At 42.8% G+C, this 14713-nt stretch overlaps 1 long non-coding RNA gene across 1 annotated transcript; it reads right to left on the bottom strand.

Annotated features, from left to right (window-relative positions):
* Positions 1-357: 357 nt before the first annotated feature.
* Positions 358-14504, bottom strand: LOC308593919. Its single transcript, XR_014011081.1, has 3 exons — positions 14433-14504; positions 8177-8282; positions 358-1239 (listed from the first exon to the last, which is right to left on the bottom strand). It is a non-coding gene; the product is annotated as an uncharacterized lncRNA (long non-coding RNA).
* Positions 14505-14713: the final 209 nt, after the last annotated feature.

Raw genomic sequence — 14713 nt, 5'->3', positions numbered from 1 at the left:
CCATGGACCAGAGCACGCCAGGCACTCCTGTCTTCCACTGCCTCCTGCAGCTTGGTCAAACTCATGTTGGTAGCTTCGAGAACACTGTCCAACCATCTCATCCTCTGTCATCCCCTTCTCCTTGTGCCCTCCATCTTTCCCAACATCAGGGTCTTTTCCACTTTTCCAGGGAGTCTTCTCTTCTCATTAGGTGGCCAAAGTATTAGAGCCTCAGCTTCAGGATCTGTCCTCCCAGTATGCACTCGGGGCTGATTTCCTTCAGAATGGATAGGTTTGATCTTCTTGCAGTCCATGGGACTCTCAAGAGTCTCCTCCAGCACCATAACTCAAAAGCATCAATTCTTCAGCGATCAGACTTCTTTATGATCCAACTCTCATTTCCATACATCACTACTGGGGGAAACCATAGCTTTTACTGTACGGACCTTTGTCGGCAAGGTGATGTCTCTGCTTTTTAAGATACTGTCTAGGTTTGTCATTGCTTTTCTTCCAAGAAGCAGGCGTCTTTTAATTTTGTGACTGCTGTCACCATCTGCAGTGATCATGGAGCCCAAGAAAGTAAAATCTCTCACTGCCTCCATTTCTTCCCTTTCTATTTGCCAGGAGGTGATGGGACCAGTGGCCATGATCTAAGTTTTTTTGATGTTGAGCTTCAGACCATATTTTGCGCTCTCCTCTTTCACCCTCATTAAAAGGTTCTTTAATTCCTCCTCACTTTCTGCCATCAAGGTTGTGTCATCTGCATATCTGAGGTTGTTCATATTTCTTCCGGCGATCTTAATTCCAGCTTGGGATTCATCCAGCCCAGCCTTTCGCATGATGAATTCTGCATATGTTAAATAAGCAGGGAGACAATATACAGCCTTGTTGTACTCCTTTCCCAATTTTGAACCAGTCTGTTATTCCATATCCAGTTCTAACTGTAGCTTCTTGTCCCACATAGAGATTTCTCAGGGGACAGATGAGGTGATTAGGCACTCCCATTTCTTTAAGAACTTGCATAGTTTGCTGTGGTCGACACCGCTAAGTGACTTTAACTGAGTGCTGGATACAACCATTTGCCTCCCATGGAGAGCATCATGGCAAGGACGACACCAACCTGTCTCCATCAATTAGCCAGAGGAGGAGGAGGCGCTTCCATGATTGTTTGCATCTTCTTTCCCCGTTTCTTTTCCCCTTTGCACTGTGCGTGTTGGATTCGGAGCCTGCAGGCAGGGACTCTGCAGCACTTAGAAAATGCTAGGGAATAGAAAGAGCAATCAGTCAAGGAGAAAGGGTGTGTATGGAGGCTCAGTGAAGTTGAATACTTTGATGATGACAACAAACCCAGAGAATTTCAGCTTACAAAAAAAGTAGTTCCACCTAAGCAACAAGTGGCCAATTAATATTATTTGCAAATATAAAAGTAATTCATTTTATTACACACTGGCTTGCTTCTCCACTCTTCAACCTTTAATCTACTAAAGAACAGTCTTTTAGGTAATGCTTTGTAAGAAATTTGGTTCCCATTCTGAAGTCCCATTGGTTTGCATTTAGCTAATGTGGGACGCGGGTGGCGCTGTGGGTTAAAGCCTCAGCGCCTAGGGCTTGCCGATCGAAAGGTCGGCAGTTCGAATCCCCGCGGCGGGGTGCGCTCCCGCTGCTCGGTCCCAGCGCCTGCCAACCTAGCAGTTCGAAAGCACCCCTGGGTGCAAGTAGATAAATAGGTACCGCTTACCAGCGGGAAGGTAAACGGCGTTCCGTGTGCTGCGCTGGCTCGCCAGATGCAGCTTTGTCACGCTGGCCACGTGACCCGGAAGTGTCTCCGGACAGCGCTGGCCCCCGGCCTATAGATGTGAGATGGGCGCACAAACCCCAGAGTCTGTCAAGACTGGCCCGTTCGGGCAGGGGTACCTTTACCTTTACCTTTAATGTGCTCCATCAGTGCAAGAATTACCCCCCTTATCTCTAGAAGTGCTAGTGGACTTCCTGTTCTCTTATTACAGTTGTGCATGGGCAAGATGGGTATGTATGTAAATGTGTTTCTGTGAGTGGGGTAGAGACCATGTATGTTTTGAGAGCATGGAGGGAAGGAGAGAGAGAGAAGAAAGACAACAATTGTGACATCTGACCAAGCAGAGGACAGCCTTAGAAAGAGAGGGAACTCCTCACTGGGCAAAGAGCTCTGGAAGTTGGAGCAGCACTTTTGTTTCTGGAATTCCACCCAACATCTGGATTGCTGAAAGAGAGCTTGTCAAATGGGGCGAGAGAGGAAGGGAATTCTTGGTGGAAAGACCAAATGTGTCTTGGTTTATACTGTTAAGTATGGCAGAAGAAGAAGAAGAAGAGTTTGGATTTGATATCCCGCCTTTCACTCCCCTTCAGGAGTCTCAAAGCGGCTAACAATCTCCTTTCCCTTCCTCCCCCACAACAAACACTCTGTGAGGTGAGTGGGGCTGAGAGACTTCACAGAAGTGTGACTGGCCCAAGGTCACCCAGCAGCTGCAGGTGGAGGAGCGGAGACGCGAACCCAGTTCCCCAGATTACGTGACTACCGCTCTTAACCACTACACCACACTGGCACAGCAATATTCATGTTTAGAATGATTATGCCATAGTCATTTCCCTTCAGTTGGAACTGCATCAAATTTCTACATCACAGGCCTTGAACGCCTATTTTTCTTTTCTCAATTGCCCTTCAAAGCAGGGCATTTATTAACTTGGTTATGGTATGATTGGATTATGTTCTTTCCAGCTCTGTTAAAGAGTTGCTTGTTCAATGTGGGGTGTTGTTGCATGGTAGATATTTAAGTTTTAAAATTTTGCATTATTGTTCTTTTCATCTTCTGCTTTTTTTCTTTTTAACTGTAAGTCACTTTGGGGGAAGATGGGCATCTTCCCCCAAAACAGTCTAAAAGTATTATTATTAATAATAATAAATTATTTCTTTTAGGGTACCTGTATCTATATGATCACAGACTAAGTTCTTGCAAATCTGACACTGATGTGTGCGCATGAGGTTTTGACTCAATTAAGGGGCTGCAAACTGTTTCGGTGGGTCTATGGCTTTAAGCGACCCAGTGTGCAGTTTCCCTTCAGAAAGGACTTAGCGTGCTCATTAGCATGTCAATACCCACAATGCTCTTCCAGCTCATTTCTGTTTCATTGTGCTGCTGGTGTCAGTTCTCTGGAACAGCTGAAAACAACCCGATTTGCACGTGCATGTGTGTGTGTGAATGCATCATTTTCTCTCTCTGGCTCAGTCAATATTAGGGTATTAGGATTCTACGTAAAAGGGAGGAATTAGGGCAAGTTACCCATATCTCATCTGAACCACACTGCATAGGAAAAGAGATAGATCCGTCCATGGCCACCCAAACAAATTGTGAAATCTACTACAAAGGACCGCACAGTTCCTGGAAAGCAGTTTGCTGCTTTCTCCCAAACAAAGAAAAAGCAGTGAGAAATGTGGAACCTTCAACATTATCCCATTGCCATATCAGATACCACATGTGGTAATGTGTCCTAGCTGTGGGGTGATGCTTCTCAGAAACAAGACCACGGAATGTTTATAGATGCATCTTTCTTTTCAGTAGATGGGTTTTAAATTCAATAAATTGGATGCAACCAAAGTATATATGGATGCCACACATTTATCAAATAACAGAGAATAGACATGGTTCCTTTCTGCTCTGTAGAATGAGAGGAATCTTATGGTATTTTTTGTTTTGTTTTTTAAAATGCATATTAACAGAACAATAGATTACTATCCAGAAGTGTTTTTAAGAAACGGGCAAATCATGATCTCAAGGCACATGCTACAGAAACCTTGCTGAAGCTTTGCGGTTATGAATTTAGGCGGTAGGTTAACAGACGACCACCTGGATGCCATCCTGAACTCCTCTGGAGAAAGATGGAATTTCATCTCCATATGAAAATAAGTATGTCTACAACTTTGAAACTGGGTTTGCTCACTTTCATCTCTGATTACCTTTGCCTGTCTTTCTCCTCTCTCCCTATGTTACTGTCATAGAATCATAGAATCATAGAATCATAGAATCAAAGTGTAAATACTTAGTTCCCTGGATTGGGGATCTTATTTGTGAAACTGTAAACCATAAACACTGAATTGTGTCAATGAATTAATAATGCTGTTATTTGGTGAATTTCATAATACTGTTACATTTCACTTTCATATAAAGTTGCCTTTTCCCTATCCCAATAAAGGGGGACTGGTACAGCTACTCATTTGTTTCATTAAATAAGATGGTCACAGATTTGAGTGTGAATGTTTACCTCTTAGATTTCCTTCTTTCAGTTTAGCCCTGGTACTAGGCAATGGCCAATGTTTATTCTTTCTCCCCTTAAACACCTGACTCTATTGAGAGATGTAAAGAAAGCTAGCCAAATTTCTCTCTCCTGCTCCTTGTATTGCTTTCTTTTCCTCTGCTTCTTGATCTGTACATTATGGCGATGCTTAAGCTCTGCGCCACTCCATATGAAAATGTCCCTCCTTTCCCTGAAGATATATTAACCACTTTACTATTCTTGTCTGATTGTGCCTCAGGGAAAATGTTGATGGATCCCACACAGTGTGAATCTATTATAAAGATAATCTGATGCTATTTTGGTTGCTCAGAGAGGTCTTTTTTCCTTTCCTTGCAAACACATAACTCCCACTCGTATTAAACGTGCAAAGGGGGAGAGGAGGGGTTGCATCCCCAGGGTTTGGAAATGTGTTGCTATCCTTCTCAGTTGATTAAATCCTGGTAAGTATAGCTGTTTAGAAATCAAGCTGGCATTTAATTAAAATACAATAGGCCCTTTTCCTGCAATGCCAGTTGTGAATCTGGAGGCCTGGTCATACAGATGCTAATTTAATGAATATTCATATATCATGAATATTCAGCAGGTGCCACAGCAACGTTCTTTTGTGCTCTGCTGATTCACCAGGTCCTACTGGCACGGCAGATGGCAAATGCTGAAGGAGGGCGGCTCCTGAGAAGGGGCATGGGGTGGAATCCTTGGTCTTAGACAGGCTGCATTTGTCTGCAAGGCTCTTAGAACAGGCAAAAGACAGGAGACTAGCTGGCAAAAGGCCTTGGTGTGTGGGTAAAAAAAGAAAGAAAGCTGGACCTATTGTTGCCATAAGTAGACATCTTAAAAAGTTGTGCTTTAATTCTGTTGTATATATAACCCTGTTGTTGAAATTCACTTTGTGTTAGCTGCCTTCAGAATTCCTGGGCATGTCGACAGTGGGAACCTAAGAAGAGCCCTGGTGGATCAGGGTCTAAGCATCAGCCCAGCATCAGCATCATATTCTCACAGTGGTCAACTAGGTACCCGTAGGAAGTTTGCAAGCAGACCCAGAATTCAACAGCATTCTCCGCATTTGGTTTTCCAGCAACTAATAGTCATGCTGCCACATACTCCATGAATTTGTTTAATCCTTTTTCAAAGCCATTCAAGTTGCTGGCCTGTACTCACTTCCACATGCACCTAAATCTATGAAGAACAGTCTGGAGCACAGCTTTGAGAAGAACATTGAACCCATGGCCTCAACCTCATTAGTGAGGTTCTTCATTGGAGGGGCCAACTCAGTGTGTGCTCCTGTTTGTGCATGTTGATGTTCTCTGCATTAAAATGAATGAAAATGCTCTTGCACATAAATATAACTTCTGATCTCTGGACTAATGTGACAATGCCCTATCTGTATGGAATGACTGGACCTGTTTCCTGCTTTCCATCTTACTTGCTTTCCATTGGTAGCAGCCAGTAGATGCAGGGAGTCTTTTCATTTTCTTCTTGGCAGTGGTAGCTGAGAGATAGCTTGATAGCTACCTAGGTCAGTGGTTTTCCAATTGTGTTCCAGAGAACCCAAGTGGTCCTTGTTTGCTTCTCAAAATTTCCTCAGTGAATAGATTAGTAGTGGCAAACAAGAGTCCCTGAAGGACCACTATGCTATCATTATGGATTTCATCCTATAGGGTGCAGGTCACAAGAGAGCACTGGGTATGTTTTTAAGTCAGGCATAGGGAACATGCAGCCCCCCAGCTGTTGCCAGGCTACAATTCCCATCACCTTTGACCATGCTAGCTGGGGTTGATATGATTTGGAGTCCAATAACATCAGGAAGTCCTATACCTGTTCTGAGTCAGGTTATGCTCTTTGCTCACTTGGGGAGCATGGTAAAGTCCACAGGCCTCCCTGGACCTGCATAAATTCAGGTTGCACCCTTGAAAACAACCCCCTCAATTCTTGGCAATGTGCTGGAGTTCTGTGTTGGATGGACAGGTTTTCCTTGGCAATACTGGTCAATATGCCATGGCTTTTCTGAAGGCAGAAAGTTGGAAAACCTATTATCACCTGGCACTAATTCTGTTTTACTGAAGAAGAGAAAACAAGACGACATTTGAAAAAGTATATGCTGCCAACGTGCTGTCTCTTAAGTCTTTGATATTCCTGTTTGCCTATTCAGTCATCCACATTTCATTGTTCACCAGGCTTCAGCATGTGACATAATTACATACTCGAGGACAAAAGTGAATTATATCTGGGGATAAGATGTCAACTTCTGGTAAGCACACAGTACAATTCACCTGACTCTGATAAACATTGATCCTGAGGTTTTCCACAGCTAATGGTTTAACCTTCCCTCAATCTCTCTGCAAAGTTTGTTTGCATTCACACCGTAATGCAATTAATCTGACAACTGATTTGACTGCACCTAACCAAGGCATGATGCCATTTCAAACTAACCTTCCCTTCACCTCTTCCTTAGCTCATATGCAAAACACAGTAGTCTTAAAGCATTGGGTTGTCAGACAACATAATGCCCTAGCATTTGCAGCAGCGCCTTTCATTTTGGAAAGTGCTGAACAACTGCGACTAAACTAATGAACACATTCGCTCTGTTGACAATAACATTTTTGAAACTTAAAAGGCACGATTACACCAAAACAGAGGATTTCTAATTTCCTCTTTTGTCATTGCTTCCAGACACTATTTGAGTATTTAAAATGTTCTTGCCCCATTCATATTCGTAACAACAACTCTGCACCATAGATGACTGGCCAATCACTGAACTCTCATGGGTGAATCTGTCCCTTGGGTGGCCAGCAACTGTCCTTTCAAAGGATGGAGCTCATTCCAGATGCTTGGTTGTCCACCTTCTTCCATTTCTTATCTATGGCTTTTTCAGTATAAGAATGATCATGGTGAACATATGAACAATGGTTTTTCTGTTGCTTCTGGGACATCAGGAAGTACAGTAATACAGGAAGGATGAGTTAGTTGCCAGAACACTATTCCTGGATGTGTCCTGCAATGCTTGCTTGCTTCACCCCCCCCCCCCTTTAACTGGAACTGAGCTTGAGATCTTATGCATTCAAAGCAAGTGGTCTACCAATGAACTATGACGCCCTTCCATATCGTAATTGTCTCCTGAATGTTAACCAGATTTAATTGTGGAAATTTCTCACCAGTCACCCAAGTTATGGCTGTAACAATGTGCTGCAAATTAAACCTCCATGTTCATATACAACATATTTTGGGTTAACAGATGCTGGGGCAAAGTCTGTCACCACCACCTTTGCGCCCTGCTTGTGATGCTTCCCAGAAACAACTATCTTGCCATTGTTTGGCCTAGTGATGGACCTTTGTTTGGATCCAGCAAGGCAATCCTCATGTACTCAAGAGGCATCGGTCACTTGACTGTGCTTCAAAACCTAACCATTTAGGCTGCAATCCTAACCATGTCAGTTCCATTGCATTAAGTGAGCTTACTCCCAGATAAATGGGGTTAGGATTGCAGCCTTACATCTCTACTTCTGCCTACTATGTAATATTAACAAAGTTGTGTTTTTGGCAGAGTGGTGGTCAGGAACACAATACCTGGCCGGATAGATGAAGTCAAATAAACTTCATAAAAGAAGACAGACTTGATGACAAGAGGATGGGAATGGAGGAGGAATGTCCCTTCAGATCATGTGAGCAGGTGGCAGGGAAACTTCAAAACATCTAAGCCTGCAAGCCTATACCCATTTACCTGAGAATAAACCCCATTGAACTGAATAGGACAATCTTCTGAGCAGACATCATAGGGTTGTGCTTCTCCTCTGACTGGCCAGAAGTCAATTTTCCAACACTTAACAAGTTGGACAAGGGTTCACTGAGAATACAAAGTGGAGTGACTTACTTGTGCCTGACTCGTACGTTAGGCATAGATTAACCCTTTATGAGTTGCAGGAGCAGTATTTCCAAGTATAAACTTGGAAATGACCTTGATGAGAAGAAGGGCAGAACTGTGAAAAGAACAGAGGGAAACAAACAAATGTTAGGTGAGATTACAAGTGCTGAGCAATGCACTTGTTATCTCTGTTATAAGAAAATGAAGCTGCAGTAACCAAGTCAGGTCCACATATCCAGTACTGTCCACTCTGACTGGTAGCAACTCAGTGCCAAGATATCAATAAGAGAACTTTCCCCAGACCTGCTACCCAAGATGCCTTAATTCAGTGCTTTTCTACATAGGTTCTTCAAATGTTGTTGGATAAGAAGTCCCATCATCCACAGCCATCTCAGCCAATGATCATGGATCATGGGAACTGTAATCTATCAGCATCTGGAGACCCTGGGTTGAAGAACACTGCTTTGACTGGTAATGGCAGAGATTAAATCTGAGGTCTAAAACATGTTCTCTATTGTTAACTATCTTACCTCAGCTAATCAGCCAAGCACCATCTCCAAGATGGTACATCTGACTCTTTAAATGTGAATTTGTCCCAATAACACCTGAGCTGGAAGTCTAGTTTTAAGTAACATGTCAGAGAGGGTTGCTTCCTAAAATCTTTCTCTACAAAAGCAACTCATCTGATAGGCATTGGTTCCACCAGTATGCCTGCACAGCCACAACCTCACCACACCTTTGTCTCCTCCTCTCCTCCCAGTAAGCATCAGTGACGTGCCTGTTGGGAGGCTAGCATTGCAGCTCTGCCCCACCAAGTGAGCTATTTCCATTACTGCATCAATGGTTGGAAGATACATGCTCTCTACCCTTGAACTCTCTTGCCCTGGAGATTCACCCCAATCTGAGCCTGCCTTTTTCCCACCACCAAGCCCAGTGCTTATTTTCTGGGCAGGGGGTGTGATACGCAGGGGTACGCCTAAACATTTTGTGAGTCTAAGTTTGACCTCATTGAGGGGCAGTATTTCAATATGAGTAGGAAAATGAGAGTACCCCTAAACATTGTTTTAGGAAAAAAGCACTGACCAAGCCTATTTAGAATGATGCTGTTGTGATAGGGTAGGGTGGGGTGCGGAGAGAGATACACATTTTATATAAATATATATTTCCTGCAAATGATTAAATTAAGCTGCTCTGTAAATCCAATGCTCTCTCTTACCAGTTGAAGCAGTACAAGGGGGAAAAAACCCAGACATCCTTTTTTGCTTTGAGATATAAATAATAGAGCTCACTTGTCTCTTCTCTGGCATTTCCAGAGCTTCTTATATCAGAGCTGTGTCAAGAACCATGAAGCGTTACAACTTGACCAGGCTCTGACCCAGCACTAAGTCCTGAGCCCATCTTCCTTGGAGGCAACATGGTCAAAGGTATGAAATGCCTTCCTTTGCAAAGAAAAGATGTTCCTGCTAAACAGCTGTAACCATTGCTGCTGCCTCCTTTGGAACATTAAAACACACACACACTTTTTTCTTCTTCTTTCTCAAAAATCACATTTCATTTTCAAACGGCAAATCAGCCCTTCAAAGACTACAAGACAGGGTGATCAAAAATGAATCATCCAACTTTTTAAAGTATTTCTCCTTTCAATGGGAAGGAACGTGCCGCCTTTGAACTTTTACACTCTTGTGTGTTTTAGCTGCAAATCCTAAATGTAATGTTTAATAAATAATTCAGGACCTTATTTTTAGCAACAGGAGCCCAACAATTTGTGACTTTGGAAAAGTCTGCATGCCAAGACAACTCCATCTCAAGGAAACCTTATGTGACACAAAATCTCTTAACTATTTTTACATCCTCGTTTAACAGCAACAACATTCATAAAGTGAGGCAGAAATGTGGGGAGCGGAGAAAGGGAGAAACTGCAAGAAATCAAAATGTGACAGATTTGTCCCTCCCTGTTTTCAGGATAAAACTTCACCAGTCACAGACCAAATGAGATTAATGGTCCATCTAGCTTTGTACTGTTCACATTGACTATCAGAGGCTCTCCGGGATTTTAGGCTGGGGTCTCCCCTCAGCTTTACATGGAGATGACAGAGATTGAACCAGTGGCCACTTGCTCTACCACTGAGGTACAAAGTACTCCAGAGTGATCAGAAGTGGTTCTCCAGGTGGCATGGAGCTGCTATGCTAGCTGCCTGGCAGGTGGGTTGCTCTTGTTTACTGTGAGGGACAAGGTGCTAAGGAGGACTGTGTGGTGCAAAAGCACTGGCAGAGCCTATCTGGCACTCCTGGTGGGGTGTTTGCACCCTGCCAACCTCCCCACCACCTTGACCTTCCTCCTCTCCCTCCCGGTAAGCAAGTACAACCTACCCATCAGCAAGATAATGTAGTGGCCCTGCCCCGCGCAGCAAGCCACTTATGGGAAGGATCTTTCTCAGCTTCCTATATAAAGCTTAATTATAATCTCAAGGAGGAGGGAAGTAAACCCTAATAAAACTGCCATTAAACCAACACAGCTATAAAGAAAACTACATGCAACTTCTGTAATCCTGCTCCTTTGGAGTGACTCCTGAATCTGCAAATAGTCGAGGATTTAATGGCTGGATTTATATATATTTATATATGGTTCAGGATCTGTGTTTTTTGAAGAAGTGTATCAGAAGACAAACAGAAGGTGGTGAGTTTCTCTCTCTCTTTAGTATCACAGCAAACTCAGAGTGTACCAGTTTGGCTTCTTTTGTTCAAGTGAGAAGTGAATTGAACTGGCTCAGTCCTGGACATTTAAAAATGATGCAGCATTCTTATCCAGCCTGTGAAGAGGACTAAAGCTTTGTCCTATAAGATCCTAACTGGATCCAGAAAATATTCTTTCTGAATATTCCCTGAAGAACTATTACATAACCAGTTACCAAATTATGCGCCTTTAGATCACACTTTAAAAGCCTCATCAAAAGTGCACCTGTAAGGTAAGAAAATCACAAGTGGTTAAATATAAATGTGTAATCTTGGAGGGGGGGACCTCGTTGAGCTCAGTTATGGAATATTTATTTGTCTGAGGAAAGAGATGCATTAGTCATATAATCACATGTGGATTTTACCCTAGATTTATGTGCTTTTTAATGCAAGATTCAACCCAAACTACTTATTTTAAGTGTACCTTAGTGTGAGCCATTTGCAGGGGAGCTGTCATGCTCCAAATAATGTAGAAGCAAAAAATTAAACAAATGTCATCTGTTTCCCCTTTTAGGAACTTTGGTTCCATGTCTGAGACCAAGTGCTGGAGCACATTGAAGGGCCACTTTCCACTTATTCCTTCATTACCTCATGACAGATACTAAAGGGTCCTCCCAAACTCACTAAGTAGAGAAGCCCCTAGTAGCCTCTGGCAAAATTTCAACTTGGATGCATTTGGGTGGGCTCAGTCTACTTTGGAGACTATATTTAGCCACATCAAAAAGCTGCTCTACAATTCAACATGACTGCCAGGATCTTTGCTCAAAGAGATGACTGGATGACAACAGCAAGGTGTGTCAGAGGTGGAAAGTGAAGCACACTCCCAGAACATGCATATACAATCATCTCCCACTCTCCCAATTTACCAGAGTCTCCATTTCCTAGTCCCTCTCTTTGGTATATCATTTACTCCGTTTTCTGTCTGTTCTTGCCTATTGGGTGTTCATTGTTAGCATTTTGAGTTGCTAATTCTTCAGGCTTTCTGCACCTCCCGTAAAATTTCTAGGAGCTAAATGTGAGAGTGGAGAACAGGTCCACATCCTGTCTCTAAGCACATGCATGTAAATGCACACATATGAACACCAGGACACAAGAGTGTATTCACAGCTTGCCATTTCACACATGGCAGCTGCTCCCAACTGGGGATCAGTAGTCCTTATTCTTGAGCTATTTTGTGCTGTTGATAAGCTATTTTAGGACAATTATGTTTCTTTTCTAGTCTCTCTTACTCTAATGAAAGAACATATGCCATTCTATATTGCAGAACGCATGGATGCAAGTGGGTGCAGCTGGGTTGAAATCTCATCTATACAGGCTTTCTTTTGATCTCTCTTTCTGAGTCTCTTGCTTCAATTACTTTGTTGCTTAAATGGGATTGTTTCATTGTCTATTTTAATTACAGATTTATTTAGCTTATCGGGATTCTTTTATTGGCCATTTTAATTATGGTTGTTTATATTTTAATCTTTGCATTGCTAGTTTTTATATTTTGCAACTCTCTTAGAAACCTATTTTGGCATTAAGCAGTATATAGATATCATAGTTTCCCCAAAGCATTATTCCTACCATGAAAACAGAAACTAATTTTCGGCTGCTTTCTGAAGCTGGGGGAGACATTTCTCCAATATTTTCAGGAGGTTGCTACCAGAAGGGGCAGCCAGTAGAATGCTACGGAAATAGCCTCACACCATGTCTTACCAACCACTCTTCCCACAGTGCCTTGGGAGCAATGTACTGCAATGCAACATTGCTCCCAAAGATGAATCATGGAATCGTAGAGGTGGAATTGACCTCAAGAGTCATCTAGTCCAACTTCCTACAATGCAAGAATCACAGGCCATCCAACCTCTGTTTAAACTGCAGACTTGGGCCACACAAAGTAGCAAGAGAAGTCTGGAAAGCAAGGTTAATGTCAAGCCAGGATCAGGCATGAGAGAGATCCAAGTCAAAGCAAAATCCAGCATTAATAAGCAGAGGTCCAGAAGCAACTGAGAAGATCCAATAACAAGTGAGCAAGGAAGCAAAGGAGTCATGTAGGGATCTGAATGGCACACATTGCTTCAGCAAACGACAGATTCCAGCTGAAGGCTCATTAGCCTGGCCTCCCAGATCATATCCAATACCAGCTGAAGGTACTGAAGTCTGTGCTAAGATCCCTGTACCATTACTCTCAAGGAAGCCTTTACTCTAAAGTTGCTTTGTGACATTGGGTTCTCAGGTGTTCGCTCTGTCATCGACTAGCTTCCAGGGCTTGGGCCTTCTGACTTCAACACTCTCAAGGGTTTGGGAGGTGTGACTTAGCCTTTGACTTAGCTGGAGGCTGCTCTGGTGGAGGTGAGGCCAGGAACCCACCCTAAATATCCTTCCAGGACATCCTATAGAGGCAGACCTGGGGAAGGTCCTTCTGGCATACTAGAATCTTCAGCCCTGGTCTTGGGAGTTTTGTCTGCACAGCCAGGCTTTCAATCATCCATCTGGATTCTTATGAGAAGATTAACTGTCCAAGGTCTCTAGAGCATGTGCAGAGTGTCATTCTCTGCTCATCAAGTCATCATCGCAAGACAGCCCCATATAGCATTTATAGAGAACATATTAGTCATCAGCCAGTACCCCAGTCCTTATCATATATCCTTCAATTGCATGGTTAATTGATTTAATTAGTAGATTAAATAACTAAAGCTTTAATTGCGGTTAAACTTTTCTTACTTAATTAACTGGTGTGGCTGAAAATGAAAGGCACTCTGATAGGCAGTCTGTATAGACATGCCTGGTTGGGTGATGAAACATAGAGAGGACTTTTCCTTCCAGTTTGCTTCCTCCAAAGGTAGTGGTTAGTTTGCATTTCAGTCTCCCCTAGGACCAGCCCCTTGCCAGTTCTGTTCTGTGACTTCCAGGAGTCTTTTTGTCTCATCCTAGAGCTGTGATGATGTATTTCACTTGCCTGTGCAGAGCAAGAGAGAAGTGCATGCGTATATAGAAGCTCTGGATTTTGTGTGCCTGGAATGTATCCTCCTGCACAAAGGTAAGAGCCACATGTGTTGCTTTTACCTATGCCAGCATTTTGCCCCTTATCCTGCCCACTTCTGGCCCCTGGAGGGTTGTCCTTAGAGGTATGTGACTCATGGTCTGGAAAAGATTCCCCACTCTTGCTCTACAGCAATCAAGTGCTCATTGCAATGCATGTTATGGCAAAATCTGAACCATCTACACTCCCTTCACCATTTGAGCTCATCTGATTCCAAAGTCATTTTTGCTCTGGTCCGTTGCTGTAACAATATCCAAGTAAGAGGTTGCTTTACATTCCATATTTCCAAAGTAATGAAAAGGGAAAGGTTGAAGAAGGGTTTTCCCCTCCCTACCTAATGCTCTTAGCTTTCTGCCCACAAGTTCAAACTTCAGAAAATCTGAGCCCTTCCTTCCTGTGCCAACATCCTCAAAAAAAGGGGAGGTATGCATTTAGAGATTTAAAGTTACGGAATTTTATTTAATTAGCAACAGAATCTTTTCCAGAGGTGATAGCTTAGATATTTACCCAGAAGCACTGATTCCAATGGGAAGTCCTTCCAAGAAGAAACTTGTTCTGCTGAAGTTCTGATAATCAGCCAAAACCAAGGGAGTGACAAATTTGGTTACTGCAAGAAAAGAAAAATGGTCATTTCCATGAAAAACAGGGATGAAGAACAATAGTATTGTTATCTCTGTAGGTGTGGCAAATTCACATAAGAATACCCTTTTTTATTTTAGAAGAGGCTGATTAACAAAGCAAACAGAGTTATGGCTTCTAGCATTCTACCACAGGAGTTTGTGGTAACT

This window comes from Podarcis bocagei (assembly GCF_964188305.1).
Source record: "Podarcis bocagei genome assembly, chromosome: 1".
Taxonomy (NCBI): domain Eukaryota; kingdom Metazoa; phylum Chordata; class Lepidosauria; order Squamata; family Lacertidae; genus Podarcis; species Podarcis bocagei.
Note: the sequence above shows the minus strand (reverse complement) of the source record. Positions and strands in the feature narration are given on the sequence as shown.